The 21723-nt window shown below is 44.7% G+C and overlaps 1 protein-coding gene across 13 annotated transcripts in view; it reads left to right on the forward strand.

The window, feature by feature from the left end:
- Lhfpl2 (LHFPL tetraspan subfamily member 2) overlaps positions 1-21723 on the forward strand; it is a 154430-nt gene that overhangs the window by 86865 nt on the left and 45842 nt on the right. For 6 of the 13 annotated variants that reach the window (XM_029556211.1, XM_029556217.1, XM_029556215.1 and 3 more), the window contains one exon: positions 15311-15369. The exons of 5 other annotated variants lie outside the window; for them this stretch is intronic. The gene's annotated coding sequence lies outside the window, so the exon portion shown is untranslated. Of the gene's footprint in view, positions 1-15310; positions 15430-21723 lie in introns of all 13 variants that reach the window. 2 more of the 13 variants (XM_029556212.1, XM_029556214.1) reach the window with 1 other exon arrangement.

The following is a 21723-nucleotide window of genomic DNA, read 5'->3' on the forward strand; positions in this document are numbered from 1 at the left end:
CCTCTCCCTCTCCCTCTCTCTCTGCCCCCCTCCTCTCCCTCTCCCTCCCCCCCCAAGACTTCCTGCTTCCCCGTTTATCATTTATGAAGTGTTGTTTTCCCATGGAATTCCCCATTCCTCTTTAGAATAACTTTTATTCCAGCTTTTGAAATTGCACTTAAGCTTCCAGGATGTGTTTCCCTGATGATTTCACAACATAAGATAAAGACTTAAAAATATTTGACAGCCAAAAAAATGGAAATGTGAGGATGCCTAGAGTCTTGTTTAGTAACGTAGCCCCTGACTGCTGTTCATGTTTGGGTGACTCACTCTGTTACTGAATGAATGTAAGAATAATTAATTCTGGTAAATTGTTTCAACAGCCAGATGAGGCAGGATCCTCTATACCCAATAGAAGAGCACGTGCCAAAGTAAATAGGATATTTTCTTAGCCTTGTGTTTGGCACCCAGTGTCTTAGTGTACTTTGACTGTGAACCGAGCATCCTTGGTTCTCAGGGATGTGGCCTTTGAATTGGAGGCAACTGCTGTTGACTGTTCTAGTCTTGAGTTCTCTTGTCTTCACAACCCAAATCCCTAATTTGACTTGGCTCTCTTCACTATGGTTTCATGACCAGAATATGGTTCTTATGGCATGGTTATTGAAAGCTACCAATTGAGAACCTGATTCTGAGGATGAATGAGCACTTTCGTTCCAGTTGGGGAAAAATTATATGGGAGGTTCAGGAGGACAGCCAGCAGTCAGGTAAGGAGTGGTTCTTTAATGGCTAGCTCGCCCCTTGTAGAAAGAAGCCATTAGCCTCCCTCTCTGCAGCTGCTCTTATAATTGTCACTGGATTTTAAGTTTGTGAAATTTAACTACAGTGAATTTCAGCATTCATTCTATACCTAAAAAAAGCCCTTGGACCTTTGTGCACACAACTTTAAGAACATTTGCAAAGGCAAATCAAGATGATTTTGAGTGGATGTTTCTTCATGTCTAAATACCTGAAAGGTAGCTGTAGTGATCTGCAGTTTGAGAACTCCAACACAGAACTTGTCATTCTGGGCCATTTCCTATGTTAGAGTTGCTTTAGATACATGTACGGTATTTGTGATGATTCATAAGACAGTAAGTCTGCTAAACTAGAACTCATCTAAAAATCTAAAATTCATGACCAAGCTTTCCAAAATAATGTTACAAGAAAATGTCTTTCTCTGCTTCTATGAACATATCTATTAATGGTTGAACAAAGTAGCATTTATTTTTATTGCAGGAATGCTGAGAAATTTCCACATGTGTGTACCAGCTCCTCAAGGGTCAGATACAGGGCTCAGTTTCTGTCCTGGGATCCCTTTGGTGTCAGAAGAACCACGACTACATCCCAGACCTCATGTCATCTGGACACAGTTGTGGGGATACTGACATGGGGTTGGTTAAAAGTGGTCACACATTCTTTTCAACTCTTCCCATCTAGAACCAGAATCTTCTGTTCCCACCTCTTGAGTGTGTGCAGGTCCTCTGATTTGCTTTTGTGGATAAGGTATGACAGAAATATGGTGTAAGTTCCAGAGCTTTGGCCTCAAGAGCTTTGGCAGCTTGCACCTTCACCCTCTTGAAACACAGCTCTGACCTCCATGTGAGGAAGCTGGCCTAGCCTCCTGAAGGATGGGGGTACCTGTGAACAGACTACCAGTGGACAGAGGATGAAAGTTTCCAAGGGCCTTTTAGCACAGTGGACTTGACTGATGGTAGGGCATGAGCAAGCCCAGGCAAGGCCATCAACCAACCCAGAGAATCATGAGGTGATTCATAAACCATCGCTGTTTGAAGCCACTAAAGCTGGAGGCACTTTGCTATACAACAGTAGTTACCAGACACTTCAACATAAGTTCCCAACCAAAGCTCTGAAACCAGACAGAAAAATGTGTTTTAAAAAAATCCAATCTGATACTTTCTAGACTTCTCTGGTTTTAAACTAAATTTCTAGACAGGGGTTTTCCAGAAACCTGAGTCAAGTGAATAGTTAACAAGAATGTAATGTGTTTGGCATGTGATAAACACCACCAGAAAATGGCACCTAAGCTCAGAGTTAGAAACCTAGTAAAGCTGACCTCACTGCCTGGGAAAGGTGGGAGGGGCAGATGGGAAGTTCCCAAGGACTGTGAGGATGACCAGTGTCACTTATGGCTTGTTCCCATAGGTTGGTAATCAGATTTAAGTGGACATAGCTTCCGATGCACTTCATCTGCTCCATCCACTGTCCAGCTGTAGGATGTGAGACCTTTCCAGTATTCCTGCCACAGAGCAGGTTTACTTATTCCTGGCTCCTAGAAGCCAAGCTGATTAGCAGATGTCTTAAGGGGGGCTGTTTTCAGTTGGCACTTCGTGAGATATAGAGACGTGACAGGGTGTGGGCGGGTGCCCAAGGCTGACTGATGAGAGTCTGGGCTGGCAGCACCAGGTCCTTGGACATGACCTCTGCAATCTTCTCGGTTCCTGAGGCCAAGTGAAGCTGGTTGACATGAATGTCAGGCTGTGGCTTGGAGTCCTCAGCCAGAGTCCCTTAAGAAGTTAGATCCATGTCCTGGAGCAGACAAACCAGAGGATCCTGGCAATTCTGCTCAGACCAAGCTGGCTCCGGTGAGTTGGGAAGAAGCAGAAAGATCTGGGAATCATGAGAGTTGGAACTGGAAAAGACCTACTTGGTCTTGAAGTCTCTTCTTCCGTCATGGCCTGATCATTCCCCTGGGAGCTCCCCGAAGCGCTTTGTAAAAATCTGTTTCCAAATGACTCAGACTGGGAGTCTTCCAGCCCTTCCCTGGGGAGATGGTGCAGCCTTTTCTGAGGAAGAAATATTTTCCTCACGATTGGTTGGGATTTTTTGTTGGTTGGCTCCAGCCCCATCACTCCTGGCTGGGCTCCCTCAGACCACCCCGAACAAGTCCCCCCTCTACCTCTTAGATTCCCACACTTAAACCCATGTCATGCTTCCGCTGAGCAGCAATTAGGCCAAGGAGGTGGGGCCTACTTCCTAGCCTTGTGCTTTGTGTAGTAATGACTTTCCCCAGCCGCTTCAGCTTTCTACTCCCTGCTCCAAATGGCTGATTATCCCTTACACCTTCATAGGCGTGGAAGCTACTGTATTGGTACTTCATGAGCAACATAAGTAGTGTATATCCCACCATGAAAATGATATGTTTTATTGAAAATTGTTTGGACTTCTTTTGTGAGTTTTTGAGAGCTTAGGTTGACCTTGGTTCACATGCCATGGCCTCATGGTGACAAACAGCTATCAATGAAATATGCTTCTCCAGAAGCCAATAATATTGACATCGTGTTTGTGTGTGTGTGTGTGTGTGTGTGTGTGTGTGTGTGTGTGTGTGTGTAGCTCAGCTGTTAAAAACACTTTGGCCCTGGAGTACTTGGTGGGAATTGATGTAACTCAACATACAGGTAATAAAAGAGAATATTCTGTGTGCCTGCCCATCTCACAGCCATGTCATGGATGTTTAGGAAGTGTGAGATTGTGGTTTGTGGGTCTCTGGTCTCTGACTTTGTTGTCATTGATGGAGCAAGGAAGTAAAACCTTTCTAGTAAGACTGGGTGAGTTTATAAACCATGATATTGAAGCTGGATAAGAGGTTTAAATCAATGTTTTTCTGAGCATGTTCCACAGAATGTTCCAGTTCCTAGGGGCATGTTTATGGGATACATGGAAGTTAGCTGGGGACAGGAGGCCTCTTCTCAACTCCCTGCTTTTAAATCAGTACAACTCTGCTTTTATCTGTTTCATGTACAGAACTGGAGTTGCTTGTCAGATTCTGTTTGATGAATAGTGTTCCACGCTTACAAGGGAAGTTTGCAAACCACAGGTTCAGAGGCCTGACTTCTAGTAAAAACAAACAGAGAGAGAAACCTCTTCAGCCCAGCAGCTAACGATTACATTTCTGAGATCCACATAGATCAATCCACAGGCATTTGGGAGTAGCAAATGCAAAGAACTAAACAAATACATGTTTCTGTGTAACTGCCATGTCACCAGGAAACTCTCAGTCAGTATAAACAGGACATATAGACTATGACCTTTAAGTGTCAAGGGGAACAAGCAGGCAGTTCTTGTTCATGCAGGTGACTCCATCAAATTGTGTTGTTTTATGCAAGTACCAGCAAGTACTGGCGTTGAGGTTAGTGAGAATGGTGTGATAGACACTTACTTACTCAGAGCTTTCCCATGTGGGGCACTGTACCTAGGGTGCATCCTATCCTAGGAAACAAAGGTTCTGTTATGCCTTTGTCAGGGGAAACTGAGGCTTAGAGGTTGAGTGATTTGCCTAAGGTCGCAGCTGATAGGGTGATGGAGCCGAGGATGGGGCTCTTTACATGTTCCGCTGTATTACATTTGTTAACATCTTCATTTTTAGCACACACACTTCTTCTAGTGATTTTGGTGGGTAGAGCCCCTGAGGATATCAAGACTGAAAGCACGTCTTTTGCATAATCCAGCCACACAAAGATTGCTCATATAAAGCTGAGATTTCATGTTTTGTGCAATGGTCCTCACTGGTAGTACAGCAATCGAGAAAGGGAGCCAGTGGAGCAGCATTGATGTGTATACTAATAATCAGGCTTTGAGAATGTGTATTTGTGCCTGACCTCAGATAGCCACTCCAGAACTTTTCGTGGTACAGTAGAAATCAGGACTTTTGATGTCTCAACAGCAGGTAGATGAGGGTAACCTGGGTGAAGGTTTTAAGTTTTTAGATCCTAGGTGTCCTTCTTAGATTTTTACCTTAGTTTCTCCAGTTTATTTTCTGTTGTGGATTTCAACAAAGGCTGATAAGTAAGGATGGGTCTGTTTTTGAAGGTCTGCCCTTGACCGACCTCACGCCCTCCCTTGCTGTGCTGAAACTTCTTGGTCAGCTGTTGCTATTAGAGCAAAGAAGGTCTCCTAAGGAGTGAATTTAAGAGGCATTAGGTTTGTTTTTGTAGGTGCGTTTGGAAAAGTTGGGGCTGTTGGAGGAACTGTTTCACAGCACATCCGGGTGGCTTCAATGATCTGCCTCCATGCACCACACCAAATCTTTTTCAACAAGATGCAAGCTTGCAAGAAGTTTCTCTCAGGGAGTAAGCAAGGTCCTACAGGAAGTGTGAACTGATGTGGGTGCTTGGAAGGTGTTGAATAATAACTCTTTCAAGCCACAAGGGCCCTATTTGCCAGGCAGAAATTCATAAACGGTGCCCTAGTAGCTTAAAAATACTCATGTTCTTTCTCGAGTGCCTGTCTCACTTCCTAAAAGTAACATTTTATTGAAGGGTTGACCATACTGGATTTTCACACAGAGCTCTATGCACAGGAAGTCCCGTTCTTCATTCTGTAGTGGACAGCTGCTGAACTAGGGCCTTAGGTGTTGCCTCCTCGTAGGGGTGGTATTGGCTAAGGGTCATTGTGAAGAGTTGGCAAACAACAGCTGCCTGTGTGCTGGTGGATCTTGCATGAGTTGGATGCACAGAAGGGCTCCAGGCACAATTGCAGACCCACGTGTCGGGGAGAGTGTATGAGCTGCTTCACTGTGACAAGCAGCTTGTCAGTGCTTTCTAAGACATCTGTCTCAGAGAGGCAGTTGGAATTCCTACTGGGGAGTCTCTCCATTCATCGTCCCTGAGAAACAGCCCTCCACAGATGAGAGGAAATGAATCCATTCTCCACTTGGGACTGCAGTACAGATGAATGCCATATTTTGGTTAGGATTTTCTTTTCTTTAAAAAAAGAAAAGCTAAATTACTCACCTAGTTTCTGGAAAACAGACTGAAATGGAGTTACAGCCTGCTGAAATGGTCACTCAGTTGCTTAGTTTTTGTTTTGGGCTTTGGTGTGGTAGTGGTGGTGGTGGTGTGTGTGTATAGCCCAGAACATACTGGCATGCTTCTCTGCCTGTAGCCTGATTTTTCTACTGAAGTGACTAGACCTGCTGATAGGCTGCTTCCAAAGTGCTGTGGTCAGCAGAGCTGTGGACCATTTGCTGCATCTGCATTGATCCGTTACCTACAGGGTTCAAGCAAAGGCAACATGCTTCCCCTGTTAACAATTGTAACAGATGTTTTCAGGGCTAAATTTTCACTATTAAAATGGCCATCCGTTTTATATGTCCTACCTAGTCCCCTACTGTGTAAATCCAGGAATGGTAAGACTGATTGTTCATATATCCTATTCAGAATGTGCTATAATGTTTCAAAGTGAATCTGAGCTCTCTCTTCCCTCTGGCAGAGGCTGTATAAGAACGTGGTGTGAAAGATGGATGCATGTTGTCCCTGTCTGTCTTCATGAGTTTATTGGCCTTAGCTGCCTGGGCAATGGAACTCCCACAGCTTGGGAACCTAAGGCAAGGAAATCTACCACCCCCTACCCCCTGGGAGATGCTGTGAAGGGAGACTCAACTAGCAGATCAGACCTGTCAGTCCTGCCCAGGCACTAGAGGGCAGTCAGTAATTGTCCTCAGCACTCCTTAGCATCTTTCCCAGGAAGCAGGAAAGAGTGCTTGTCTGCCTGTTTCTCCTGCCTGGCCCACTGGAAGGTGGATTGGCCTCCAGCATTCTGAGTCTCCTACATCTCTGCCTGGAACTGTGTGAGATGAAAGCTCAGACTCCTCCAGCTTTTTCCCAAGCCACCAACTATCCTCAGTTGTAATGCTACAATAGCAGTATGTTTAGCTTGGTATTTTGGAACTTTGTCCTTATCAATGTGCCTACATTTCACTGTGGCCCTGAGTCTTCCAGTTGCATGCTAAGGGCAGCAGCCTTGGGCCATGCCAACTGTGTACCTGCACCCAGGAGGCTGTGCCTTACATCTGAAGATTGCTTCTCAGGATAGGGCGGAGGGTAGGACCACCAAGGGAGGGGCGGGCTTGTCGAGGCGACAGTCTCAAGGAGTTCTGTTGACTCATGTTGCACCACTGCAGGCAGCACAGAGCCCTAGGGGAGTTCTCTAGGGACATTTGCTGGGTGCTATGAGGCCTTGTAGGGGATGTAAAGATGAGACTGGTAGGACTCGACCCTTGAGGTGTATGTACTGTGTAGTGAGGGAGAAGAGGCCTGCTCTTAAGTCCACCAGACTGTGGAAATGACTCATGGCATTGAAGTAGCTTAGATAAAGACCAGGAAGAGTAATCCAGAAGGAAAGTTCCATGGAAGACCTCCAAGGGAAGGTGTGGAGTGGGACGAAGGGGTAGAGATGCTAGAATGAGCTAATCAAGGGATGGGACCTGCAGGTACTCAGCTTGGCTAGAGAGTAGTAGACAAGATCAGCTGTGGCCAGGGCATACCGTGGCTGGGAGGAGCCACAAGGGATCCCTGGAAACCCCAGGAAGCAATTCCTATGTGCCCTTTGCTGGTGAATTGGACAGAAGAACAAGGGTTCCTGTAAGTGGCAGCTCTGTGCATGGGTGTGTCTGACCCCTGTCCTGATGGCCTTGGTGCAATTCCCATTCAGAAACCTGAGCTCTAGAGGCCTACTAGAGAAAGTAAGTGTAGGGTCATGTGAGGCCTGCTGGACATGGCTGCCTTCTCTCCTAATGATGAATTAGAACCATCACCATGGTACAGAATTTATTCTGAAGGATGTGGAAGTAATTGGACACAAGTGTAATGACAGTGGTCTTTTTCAACAATCTAAAAGTCACAGAGATATTTAATTTCTGCAGCTTCACAATTCTAGGATTGCAAGTGCCTTCCGTCTTTTTTCCAACACAGGAATATACTTTTAAAAGAAGGATGCTTTTAACAACTTAACCACAGTAGTCTGATTTCTTCCACCTGCAGGCCAGGTGGGCTGAGGTGTTGATGGCCCTTCTTTAAGGAGGTGTGAAGGACTATGACCATGGAGTTCTGCTGTGTACTTTTTCTTTCTTTTTTGTGATACTAGTGTTCAAACCCAGGGTCTTATGCATGTAAGGCAAGCACTATACCACTAAGCCACATCCCTAGACCCTTAAACGGTGTTTTTTTAATGGGATTTTTATAACACAGTTATTTATGAGTTTATTTCCTGTTTTTCCTTGCCTTGGGTGTTCCTGGGTCCCTCATTCTTGGAAGGCTGGGGCTTGTTTCAGTAACTCATTTATCAGGTTTCAGGTGGTCACACACCTTACTACAAGAGCATGTAAAAGGGACTCTACCTCCCTCCCAGAGCTTTGCCTTAGAGCAGGATGGAACCTCAGACAGAGGGGACAAACCACAACAGAATGCATGTGACAAGGCTTCTCTAAGTGGGCCTTTCATTTGAAATGGGAACATCATGGCCTCCCAGGGTCACCAGGGAAGTCAGGAATGAAAAAGAAACTTAAGGCAGTGCTCATGGGCCCTGAGGACCATGGATGTTTTCTGCTTTGTTAATCAAGGACTACTTGAGAGAAGCTATCCCCCAGGTCTGCTTCCACAGGTTCCTTTCCCGACCCAGAGGCCCCATCTGAACACCTGCTTTCAGGCACACACAGGGCTGGGTTGAAGCAGGATTCTGAGGATGGCTGAGAGGCAAGGTTGCTGACTCCAGGGTGAACTATCAAGCAGTTAATTAAGGGACAGGTGTCGATTTCTTCCAAGTGGGAGGCAAAGAGTTTTCTGTTTCTTTGTTCATAATGCCAATCCATATTGATACATTTTTATTTCATGGAGACAGCAGGCTCTGCCCAAACACTTCCATAACTCTCTTTGCCAGTGCTAGAAACAGGCACATCACAGGAACATCACTGGTGTTGGGGGTTTGCTTGTTGCTAAAGGCCAAGAATGTGGGATGAAACTCTCCATAGCAATGTGTGCCATCTAAATTAGTCTTCAATAACCCCTTTAATGTGGGCATGTCCAACCCACGGAGAAGCTGTCATCCAGGCTGTAACCAGTACCATAAATTTTATAGCTGTCTTTTAAATTTTTTATTACATTTATTTACTTACTATGTATTTGTATGTGTGTCCATGTGTGTTTTGTGTGGATGTCAAAGGTCAACTTGCAGCAATCAGTTTCTTCCTTCTACCATGTGGGACCCAGGAATCAAACTCAGATCATCAGGCTTGGTGGCAGGTGCCTTTGGACACTTAACCATCTCGCCAGTCCTTAATTTTTCAAAAAATTGCACGTGTATAAGGGATATGGTATGATAATTCAATACATGTTACAATTTGTAATGATCAAATGAGCAGGATAATTACATATCTATTTTAAACATTATTTTTTTATGTTGGAAACCCTCAAACTCCACTCTTGAAACTCCTTTTATAAACAGCGATAAAAAAAAAATCTGTGTAATAAATTACAAGCTATCATTAGCCTCCTGTTCCGTAGAACTCAGACTTATTCCTCCTCACTGTTGTAGTTTCTTAGCATCCCGTGGAAGTGAAAGCTGGTTATGAAGAGACATAGTGACAGAATGCTTAAACAGATGCCAGGGACCAGTACTCTCTGAAATACCCCACAGCTTAGAGACACTAAATGACACTTCCTGCCGCTGGCCACCAGGCCCTCTGCATTTTGAAAGCAGCCAATGTGAGCCAGCCATGGTTCCTGAAAAGGACAGCTGAGGCCAAGGCCTGTCTCCTGTGAAGCCAGTGACTGGTATTTTAGAATGGAGAGGAGGAACTTGCACGGAAACTGTTGTGTTTGCAAAGACACATCATGTTTCTTCCATCAGTTTTGCAGCATTGACAGATAAAATGCTGCAGCTTCAAGATCATAACTAGTTAGTCCCTTTTTAAGGAAACAAACAAGACAGTGACCCAGTTCAGTCCCCTTTCATTTGTAATACAGTATGTGGTTCAAACATGACTGAAGATGACTGGAAGAGTTCCATGTCATAGTTTAGATAACATAAAACACGCCTCAGCACACAGGGAATGGCGATTGATGGGTGTGGTGTGTGTTATGTTTGCTACATTGCTTAAAATGAATGTAGAAAGGGGGTCTGTTTTCTCTAAAAGGAGGAAATGTGTGTGTGTGTGTGTGTGTGTGTGTGTGTGTGTGTGTGTGTGTGTGTGTGTGTGTTTGTGTGTGTGTGTGTGTGTGTTATATCTGTGCATTTTAAAGACTTATTCGCAACACACTGTGCTAATCACCTTTGGACCATATACAGTTTTTCTAGAAAGTCATTCAGTCTGTATGGAGAAATCATCTTACGCTGAGCTGTGTGGTCCTGACCAAGTGCTGTGTGAGATCAGAGAAGAGAGAGATTTGTGTGGGCCGATATGGAATTAAAAAGTACTTACTGACTTTGAAGGGAGACAGATGAAAATTCTAACTTAAAAAATAACAATGAAATGTTTGGCTAGTTCTTTCAGCTCCGGTGGTGGGAGGGGGGTGGTAAGGAAAACACCACTCAAAGCTTCAACAGCTGTGTAACTTCAGGACTTAGTCCTCCAGCCCACATGCTCGGGTGCTGATACAGACAGCCTAGTCAAACCCCCCTCTCCCCTCCAATACAGTGCCTCATTCCCTACCCAAGTGACCTAGAGTCCTTTTATAAGAGTACCAATTCATACATGAGGAAGGAGCCCTGTGACTCCGTGACCTCCCAAAGGTCCCAGTTCTTTCTTTCACTGTGGAACACTTCATATGCCTGCCTGTCATCTTGTTCAGGGGCCCTCCTAATCTTCTCCATGTTATACCCTTTTTAAAAGTACATGTGCTGCTGAGGCAAACACTGACCCTACCTCTTACTACTGCTGTCTTGAGGATTGTTAAAATATGAATTTGGAGGGGACATCATCACTCAAACCATGGCAGGGGTGGGTCTAGCAATGTGCCCTAGATAGTCACACTACCACTGAGTGGCAGAGCTAAGAACCTGAAGCAGGTTGGGCAGGATGGCTCCTACTCTGAAGGATTGTTTGCTAGGGTATGGCTGGGTGGCTTGTGATTCTCAGGTGAGGCTGTATGGAGAGGACAACTCCTCTGGCAGGTGCTCCTCTCCTTACATGGGTTCCCAAGGCCAAGGGAACTGTGACTGTGCACGTGTGGCTGCTAACCTTCATGGCAGTGAGAGGAGCCAACAAGCAGCTGGAGGTGATGGTGGTGTGAGCAATGGGTAGAGGTAATAATGGGATAAGCAGTGGGTGCAGGAGATTTGGGGAACAGTGATTGTGCTGTGATGTAGTCACACATTCAAGCAGGCAGAGTCAAACAGGCCATCTAAGGCAGAAGGGACTATTCGGAGACTGGATAAACACAGATAGAATCTGTGTCCTATCTATAGTCATGCACAAATGTGGGCTCAGTATTGTCAAGTATAAGGATATTTTGCTGCCAGAAATCGAGGTTTTTATATTGTCTTCTGTCTTTGAATGTTTGCTACTGATTTAAACTGTTTTAATGGGTTAATTGAATACGAGCCTCCAACTTGGAACCCCTGAAGAAGTTGGAGTAGAAATTGAGACATTGTCTACAGCCATAGCACCCTGAATGTGCCAGATCTCATCTGATCTTGGAAACTAAGCAGGATCTGGCCTGGTTAGTACTTAGAAGGGAGAAGTTCAGATGTAAAAGTTAGAAGGCTCAAAATAGCAGCCCAAGAGAGCAGGTGTTTGTCACTTTATGGACTCACATCAGTGACAGCAGCCCATTTCTGTGTGTGTGTGTGGGTGCACATGTGTGAGAGTGTATTTGCACACAGAGAGCAAAGGACAACCTCAGGCATCAGGTACTTAGGTACTGTCCACCTTCATCTTTTTGAGACGGGTCACTCACTGGCCTGGTGCTCACAAATTAGGCTAGGATGGCTAGCCAGTGAGCCCCAGGGATCTACCTGTCTCTGCCTTCTCAGTACTAGGGTTACAGGTGTGTTCCACTGACTTGTTTACTTGGGTTCTGGGGATCAAACCTAGGTCCTCACACTTGTAAAGAGCATACTTTATGAATTGAGTTGTCTCCCTAACCCAGCATCCCACTTCACAGTGTGTAGATGAGTCACCTGGGCAACTTGTGAAAATGTAGACCCCAGTTCAGGAGTTCTGGGGCGGGGGTTAGTGTACTACAAGACTGGGCCTTGATTGAGGATTCTTAAGGCAGTATTGAGGCTCACTGGGGAAAGTACTATGATGAATTAGTGCCCTCTACTGTGAGCAAAGAAAAGAAATGGCCTCAAATGCTGCCAGCCCTGAAGTACAACAGTGTTACAGTAAGGTACATGCTCTGCTAGGCTCATATCCAGGATCCCCAAAGCACGCAGTTTGAAGAATGCAATGAGGTAAATAGCTTTTGAACTTTAGATAGGTTTATGCACATCGCTCCACATTAAAAAAAAATTGGACTCTCTGTCATCTGGGAAACTGGGATTATGTTGTTAAGCCTTCCACTTGGGTGGGATAATGGGGGAGTTAACTGATTGGCTGTTCCGTCTGCTGCATTGTGAGAGAATGAAAATATGTGTTGCATCTGTTGGTGTTCTGTTTCGTGCATGTGACCTTGGCATCTCTTCAGCATGGGGTCCATGGTGGGAGGAAAGGGTGGGTGCTGAGGAAATTGCTTTGAGCAAAAATCATCTTGTTTCCATTCACTAGGAGCTGTTCTTGGAGCCTTTCACTGGGTCCCCTGCTTGTGTTCAATGCCCTTGGAATTGTATGCCAGGAAACAATATGATCGTTCTAATTGGGCAAATGGGCGGAGAAGTACCCTGTGAGCCAGGGTAGGCAGGCAATTGATGCTTAAAAATAGATTTTTCCTTATGAATAAACATTTTGGGGGGAGCAAAAAATCATGCACATTTAAAACCCTCCTGGACCAACAATGCCTTGCAAATCAAGGGAGAAGGCTGAGTGGTCCAGGGCACACACAGCAGGTGGGTGTAGTGCCAGTCAGATTGCAATTGTTTTAGCTACTAGGACCTTTGGAGAAAGCTATAGTGACTTCTAGGGAGTGAAGGTAATTTCACGTCAGGGGCCAAAGTTTTATGTATAGGAGATAGGTGGGATAAGAGCAGTCTTAGAGCAGTGCTTCTGCAACTTGACCATGCCCATGAATGTGAGATGCAGATCCTGACTCAGTGTGTCCAAGCCGCGGTATGGGTGGGACAAGAGCAGTCTTGGAGCAGTGCTTCTGAAACTTGACAATACCCGTGCTTGTGAGATGCAGATCCTGACTCAGTGGGTCTTAGCCGTGGTATGGCTCCCAGGAGTTCCTTTGGGTTGCAAGGGCTTGGACTACATCTGTACAGAGTACTACTGTTTCCATGAAACATTCTGATGACGTTTTTGTTGCATGTCAGTGGTGACACTTTCCTTCAGATAACAAGATTACATGTGTTGCATATTATAATCATAGTGTTGGTCACAATGCCTGTGGTTGGACAGAATCTGAACATTATAAATGTGATGACTAATTCAAAGAAGTACAGCACTAGACTGATACATAACGGAGGCTCTGGTAACATAATAAAGCAGACTTTACCCAAATTGTAAGGATACAAGATCAGACCAGATACTGAAGCCGTGAGGTTAAAATTTACTTTGATCATTTTTAACGCTTTCTTGAGGATCTAAATAGTTTGCAACTTGGAAAACAGAATAAAAAACATTCCCTGGTTGGATTCTGGGATCTCTTGGTTGAAAAAGATAAAGGCCAAATTTGTGGTATAGTTACCATGCCATATTGCAGTTATGCCTTAATGAGCAGCCTGAGTCTTAACTTTATTTTTTAAGAGTGAGCCCAAACTAGAAGGATACCCATTCCCCCAGATGTCTCCTGGAACTGTGCTGCTGAGTAAGGCTTCACCCATACTTTTATTCAAAACTGTTTCTCTAGCTTCAGTTGGGGAACTACAAGCTTGGATCCATCCTTATCTTTATGAGACAATCTTGCCCTTTCATCCCTAGATCAAAATTATCTCATATAAGGTCAAGCATTCTTCTCAGTCTTCATTGTTTTCGATGAAGATGCTCTGCCTTTCAGTGTTTTGATTTGTTAATTCTCAAGCATACCCATATTCATTCACCATCTTTGGGTGGAGCAGCAAATCGAGGTTCCTGAGGGATCAAGGTCAGGTGCCCAGGTCACAAGAGCACTTAGCTCAGTGAGTTTCCAGTAGCTTTTTGATTTCAAGGTTAATTAAAAGTCGTTAGTCAGGATTTTGTCCTTTTTTATAAAAGTCATTCCTACTGTTCTGTAGGTGTTTTAGAGTTATTCTAGGGGCAGGGACAGAGACACTCCTCTCCCTGAAGGATGCTTCTCTGGAGAGGAGTTTTTGGTGATGAACTGAGTGTGGACAGTAGTGGCAGCAGCTGTTTGCAATGTCCTGGCCAAGTGCTGTCGTGGTGCCCTCCTGTCATGGCACCCTCCTCCCTCCTCCTACGCACCCCTGAAGTCAGGTCTTTATCCCACTTGAAATTTTTTATTCTCTCCATTCTCTGTTTGGTCAGACTTGGTCACTGGACTGTTTTCAGAGCCTGACATGGGCTTCTGACAAACTTCAGTTGTTTCGGTGAAAGCTGTGACTAGGTGACCTCATAGAGGAATCCCTGCCAGTGTCATTTTCACAGGTCTCCAACACCCCAGCAGCACTTCCATACCCCCAAGGGAAAATGCCTCCATCCTCCCAAGGATTTGGGTAGTCAGTTTGATTTTTTTTAATTTTTAATTTTATTATTTTTATTTTATATGTATGCATGTATTGCCTGTATGTAGATAAGTGCACCTGTGTCGTGCAATGCCTGCAGAGGACAGAAGAGACTGTCAGATCCCCTGGAACTGGAGTTACGGACAGTTGTTAGCCATGTGGGTGCTGGGATTTGAACCCAGGTCTTCTGCAAGAACAGTCAGTGTTCTTAAGCGCTGAGCCATCTCTACAGCCCTAGTCAGTTTGATTTTTAATAACTCTGAAATTAGAAGACTCTAGATTATACCCCAGAGATGTTTATCATGTGTCAGAATCCAGTGCTTACAGTCATGTGCAAATATCATGGTCATCAGGTCTGTGGCAGAGCCTCTAGGCAGCCTGCCCCTGAGATGTGGAGTACCACAGTAATGCAGCCCAGTGGTCAATAGTTTCAATATGTCCAGTTGGTGCTCAGGCGTTCCAGAGCCAACTCCAGAGGAACAAGGCTATATATAGCCTCCCCCTGCTTCGCAGGAGGCATGGGGCCTGGGAGACATGAGCAGAGTAGGGAGGCCATGGGTTAGAAGGGGAGCAGGCCTGTGGAGGTCAGAGCCTGGGCTGATGTAATGGAGCTGCTCTCCAGTTGGGATTTCTCTCCCCTGGCTCCTTTCCTCTACTTTGGCTATGCTAATTTTGTGTGGCACTTGTTGAGAAAGGGGTCATAGAGTCATTCTTGTTGTTCTTTCCTCCTCATCACCAGGGACAATGTCTTCTTCCCTTTGGGATGTGCTGAGGAGAAGAGACAAGGAGATGTAGCAAGTGAGTTGAGAAGAGGCTGAAAGGGGGCTTCCAGGAGTCAGCCATGCCTGTTTCCCCACAGTGAGTGGTTTGGGGTAGGACAAGTCCCACCTGACCTCATGCTGAGTGTGACATCAGTACTGGACCGTCTCCATGACCCCTTCTTGACAAAACACCTTCCCTACGCATCGCAGCTATGTTTTGCTCTGTGGTGTGTCCTAGGGTTATGAAGCCTTACTTCCTTTTGTGCAAATAGAGTGGGAACAGTCCTGGGACATGGCAAAAGGGACATCCCCCCCCCCCGCTTCCCTCCAAAGAAGTCAATGGCTTTCCACCCTGTAGTCTAATAAACTTATTTAACTTAAAACAAAATACCACAAAAACCTTTACGCTTTTGCCATGGTCATATAGTAGAGAGAAAACCCATTTAGAGGACTTGAGCAGCTGTAGTAGTGGCAGTGTGGTTTTGAGTGTTTCTTGTCCCATCTTCTTCCTCCTGCCCCAATCTGGCAGGGATGGGGAGAGTTGCTAGAGAAGAATTAGGGGTGATGGAAGTCCCTGATGATGAGGTCTCCTGACACAAACAGACTGCTTAGGCAGAGGAGGCCCTAGGAACTCTGCCTTTCCATTCCTCTTTCGCTTTGAATCAGGACAGTCAGGAAAAGAAAACCCAGCAGTTGCCAAGTGGTGGGTGAGTCAGTACCGGGGAGGAGTGTGATGCCAGGACATGGAATCACAGAGTCACGGCCACCAGAGCTGTGAGGGACCCTCAGCAGTGCCCTTCCTGACTAATGGCCTCATTATTTGTGGTGGAACTCGCTGAGGTTCTGAAGGAACAAAGAAACTTGTAGCTGGAAGAGCAGTGGGTTCCTGGATTCCTAATCTGGCCCTCCCTCCACCTCATGGCCATTCCCAGGGATGCCCCCTGCCTCTGATGTAGCTGGGGAGCTCCTGCTGGGTCCAGGCCTGAGGAAACTAGCTCTTCCTGACCTCTCATAACTTTGGTCCCTGATATGCCCCTCTGTGAGGGATTTCAGAGTATTATGAGTCAGGTCTGTGGACCCAGAGAATCCCCGCTTGTACCTTTTGGCACAGGGATCTAGCCACATTTTCTCCCTGCTCCAGCATCCTGCATCCTATGATTGGGTTTACCACAGCTGCCTAGCTTCTCTCTCCCAGGAGAGCAGAGTAGCCCCTGCTCTTCTGCTCTCTTGGAAGGCCATGGAGGCTCCCAAATAGAGCATGTGATGTCTCCATCTCCGCTGGGCCAAGGGACTGGCTGTATTTATAGCCATCCAGTCACCTTCATTTGTTCTTTCTTAAAGCTATGATTTAACATGTGAGGCAGGACCCACAGGTCTGGAGAGAAGTGGTAGACCTGAAGTTTAAAAATGTAAATAAAGTGGCTTTCGTTCTGGGAAGGAAAAGAAACAATTTCAGGTGTTGATAAATGCTTGGCAAAGTTCTTTTCCTCTTTTCAGAGCTGATCCTGTAGATTAGGGTTTTTGGCACAGGGTTTATTACCTAACCCACACAAGCAGGGAGAAAGGCTTTCACTCTGCTAAAAAGGGGCATCTGACCTTGGTTCAGGAGCCTCTAGTGAGGCACCGGTATCTTCCTAGTCATAGAAAACCCCTCTTTCCTTTGTTCAGGGAGATCTCGAAAGCTCTGCTTTTGCTTACCTTTACCCTGGCATCCTGCACCCCCACCAGGGTCAACAGTACATCCACAAGCTAGTACTTCTTGCTCCTTATGATTTCTTTGCATACACATCTGTCACAGGTCTTTTAAGGACTTGCACCAGATGACACTTTGTTCATATGGTTTGAGTTACTCTCATAGCTTACAGAACAAAGCTTCATTTGTTCAAACATATCCTAGCAGTATCAGGAATGGGAAAGAGGTTTTCTAGATTCTAAGTTAGTTCTTACACTAGTCAAGTGGTGAACCAAAAGTCCTGAGAGAGCAGAGTACAGCCGTGAGGAGACTCTGAAGGTGAAGATACAAGGTTAAGTCCCTCAGGCCAGCAGATACACTGCCCAGCCTGTACCAGGACAGTTGTCTGGCACCTTGACTTGCTGTGGAATGCCTGCTTGTCACTATGTAGCAGGTATGAGTACTGCCTTGTCACCATAGAGGGCACGTGTCTAATCACTGGCCTTCCCTAAGTTTTGCCCGTCACTGAAAAGGAAATGAAATGGACTTCAAGGTAATAAATTGACACTAGAATAGAGTAAAAACAGATTTACAGTTAGCGTTGAGAAGGTGGTGGTGTGTTTAGTTTTTTGTATTTGTATATGCATTAGAAACTGCATTTATCAATTATTAACTGAAATCCAGATGTAGTGCTTTAAGAAAATCAAGATTGTATTATTTTCAGGTAGCAAATCCTGAAGCAGATGGACCAAGATCTTAGCTTCGTGATATCACCAGGGTCCCAGGCTTCTTCTGTCTGTAAAACCTCCCCCATCATTAGCACAGGGTTTTCATTTTCTGAGTCCCTCTTGTCATGGGCACTGGAGCCCTTATGGTCCCAGGAAGAGAAAAGCCAGTGTCAAAGATGAGTCAGCCTGTGCTTTCGCAGCCCTCCCTAACTCTTCCAGTTAAATCTCACCAGTGGCCCATCTGCAAAGGAGTTCAGGAAATGCAGACACATTGCTGCCTCTCATCAGGACTAAGGCTAAGATAAAGCAAGTGAAGTATTCACTTTGGGTGTGAAGTTTAAAGGGGCACCAGAAAAACTCAATGTCCGTGCCTTCAGGCGATATAAGGGTACTGTGCTAGGGATTGAGACAAAAGCAAACTGGTGATACTGATTCTATGCTCATTTAAAATTCTGGTATTTACTTCATTGTTGATCTTTTAATTTTTAGAAATACTGCATTTTGAAATATTTGTCATAATTAATCCATTTTTGTATGCCCTGAACTTTGTGCCACAGCCATGTTACCTCATCACCAGTCCTGACCATGGGTTCTTCTAGCAAAGAACAGGAAAATGATTAGAGGGGAATCAAGCAGTCTGTACCAAGGAAGTGGCACCCTGGGTCACCAAGTCCTTACCCATGGCTGGTTGTGAAGTGAGTGACCATGGGGCTGAAGGAACACCATTGGCAGACCAGTAGCTATAGGACATTATTCCTAAGAACTGATCAGAAACAATTACAGTCCTTGAAGAGTGGATTGTAGTCACTCATTCATATTTCATACAGTATCCCTCCAAGTCTGTAAGGAATACATTCCATGGTCCCCAGATAATGCTTGAAACTTCAGATACTCAGGACACCTTATAAGTTGCTATACAACTCAAAGCAAATAACTTTACTGTATGATAGACCCTTATTAGGAAGGGAATGAACAAAGACAGCATGGTGGGGGAGGGTTCTTGCCGCTCCTTGTTCCACATAAGGACAGACCTCTTGGCACAAATGTTTATGGGCAACCTTGACTTTCAGTGGACTCATAGAGGTTATGCCCATTTACACAAAACATTGAAAAACCAATGTATATACAACACCAAAAAAGTTACTGATATGATTTGATTATTAGAGACAGGGTGTAGAATTTGTTCATTTTAACAGTTACCTGGTATTTCAGATAAGCACATTTTTTAAATTTCAAAAGCTTTCTAAATGATTGCTAAAAATTATTTACAGCTTTGACAAAGCTCTGGTGTTTGGTTATAGGTTAGATTGTCCTTGAGGAATTATACTAAAAATAGTATGGGTGGCGGCTGTTGTGACTTAAGCTGGTTTGGGGAAAGTGCTACTCATTTGATCTGCTGTGCTAGAAGCTAGTGTGTGTATGTATGTATGTGTGTGTGTGTGTGTGTGTGTGTGTGTGTGTGTGTGTGTGTTGTTCACCTAGTTTTGATGAGTTGATCTTCAGGTAAATTTTTTAATACTTTAAATCAAATTATTAAATGTGATAATGTTTGAAATCAAATGGGGCAAGTACTTGGGAAGAGTGGCTATGTTCACAAACTTGGTTTCTGTAAGGATGTTAAAAGAAAAACATTTTGTGGCTATGATTCATACCGGGATGCTTTTATAAGTTCTTGCATTGCACAAATTTATGATTCAGTCTGTCAGATGATTTCCCTTCTTGAGACTCTATCGTGTTGCAAAATTCACTGATCTGTTTCACAAATCCTTTCATCTGTGTCTTCATGTAGTTCCTTCTGTTTTTAAAGCTGTCAGCATTTTCCGTCCAGTGACATGGCAGTCTGACTGCATGGCCTGGCTCTGGGCTACACTAACCTCCGTTGCCTTCAGGATGGCAAAACACTTTCAGGAGGCAGTATGTGGCTTCCTGCTTCAGGAAAGAATACTGCACTTTATCCGTGTTTTTTTTTTTTTTTTTTTTTCCAATCTGTCACAGGAATGCTGGGCCATTAAGATGAGGTCACCAGCAAGAGCCTCTTTCAGTTTATGAAGACACCTGCCTCAGAATTCCAGGTGTTGGTATTAATAGATGTTTCATGTTAAAGGACAGATGTACCTCTGTCAGGGGTCTGCCGGTCAACATTTGTGTGGTTATTTCTAGTCAGGGAGTGAATTTTGAAAAGTAAGCCATCATTTGTTAGCATTAAACTGGCTAAAATGGAAGTATCTTGGCTGTCAGTGTTTATTGGCATCTTTTAAAAGGATGCCTCAATATCTTGGGTGTTGGAAGAGAATACTCAGTATTTATTGATGCACTTACAAGTCTCCCCATTTGTGAAACACTATGAGAGCAGCTACCCAGATGCTGAAAGGGATTGAGCTTTGGTAGGTCTTATAAATAGCACCATTGCTGTTGCTGATCTCTGCGCAAACATTATGTAGCCAACACCCAAGCGCGACAGTGAGTTCATGTGACTGTGGCAAAGTTGTCTGAGACAGTGAAACAGGCCTTGTGGGAACAGTTAGGACAGTGGCTTCCATCTTGGAAGGTGCTGTAGCTGGGAGGCCCACAGCAGGTACATCAGTAACTAAATGCTAACATGAAACACATTGGTTCAAACATTTCAGTATTGTTTTCTGTGGCCAAGGGCATAGTTATCCTAAGGAGAGGCCCAATTTTGGACGAATAGAGTAGTAGTTCAGAAAAGAAAGGAAAGGGAATTGTGGGAACTGAGAAATGGAAAACAGACGTAGATGATCTTGGGTGCGACACTCCATCATGCCAGCGCCCAATGCTTGCTGTGTTCTCCAAGAGCCTTAGCTGTGTTCGCTTCCCTTTTGGCAGTTCAGTCAACAATATGCATCTATGTGAATAAAGCTTTGGGTGGAGACCAGGAGGGGTGGCTGATATTTCTAGTTGTTCAGTCTCCCTTTTGGCCAGCTAGAAACTTTTCTTGTTTGTTTTTGTTTTTTTTGAGATAACATCTCCCTATAGCCCCAGCTGTCCTTGATCTCACTGAGGTCCACCAGCTTCTGCCTCCCAAGTGCTGGGATTAAAATGTGTACCACCATGCCTGACCTAGAAACTTTTAATATTAAAATTCAAGTTCACATTTTTTTCACTGTTTTGCTATGAATGAAGTAATATCTAAAAGCCATCATTCCTTGGCTCTGGTAGAAATATAGTGAGCCTGGCCTACTGTGCTCATTTTCAGGCAGAGGACTTGGTCTACAAAATGTTCAGACACAAAAGAGTCATGTCCAAGGACAGACCTGTGGCTGATACACATTTCTGACTCTTTGAACTAAATATTGTTCCAAGCAGCTGGGATGAACTACTCTACCCAGAAGCCAACCCCAAAGTCATACTGCCATCCGCTAGCCTTCTTCCTCTCTAGGCTGTCTGAGACTTTCATCTTTTGAACTTCTTGGGGGAGAAAAAGTCATCATATGAAAATAAAGCACTTCCCCAAAGTTCCATCTTCAGTCTTGCTTCCTGAATTCCATACAGAATGAGTTAAAAGCAGAATAACTGAGTCCGTTTGTTTTTCAGTCTCCAAGGTGCCAGGCCCCATGCTAATCCTCCCAGCCAGAGTGGAAGGGAAGAAATCTTGGTTACTCAGACCGAATGCTAACAGGGACTCAGTGGAAAAGGTGACTTGGTGTAGGGCTGGCTGGGGAAGGTCTGCTCTGCTTGGCTCTGCTGCAGCGTAGCCAAGTGTTTCCCAAATTCATTCAATGTGAGCTTAACACTCAAGCTTCTGGAGTTTCTCAGAACAGCTGAAGATGTTTTCAGTCAACTATATATATATATCTGTTGCCTTGCTTTTCAAATTTATAGCCTCTACTACCTGTTAGGCACTTTATTTACATAAAATATTTTACTTTTCTAACTGTGTTGGCAAAGTTTTCATCTTGTGAAAATTATCCTGGAAAGTCAGTGTCATGGTGATATCTTTGATTTGGTGTTGGGGTCCCATGGTGAGTGCTGT

The sequence above is a fragment of the Nannospalax galili genome, unplaced genomic scaffold (genome assembly GCF_000622305.1).
Source record: "Nannospalax galili isolate Female #2095 unplaced genomic scaffold, S.galili_v1.0 scaffold45, whole genome shotgun sequence".
In the NCBI taxonomy this organism is placed as follows: Eukaryota; Metazoa; Chordata; class Mammalia; order Rodentia; family Spalacidae; genus Nannospalax; species Nannospalax galili.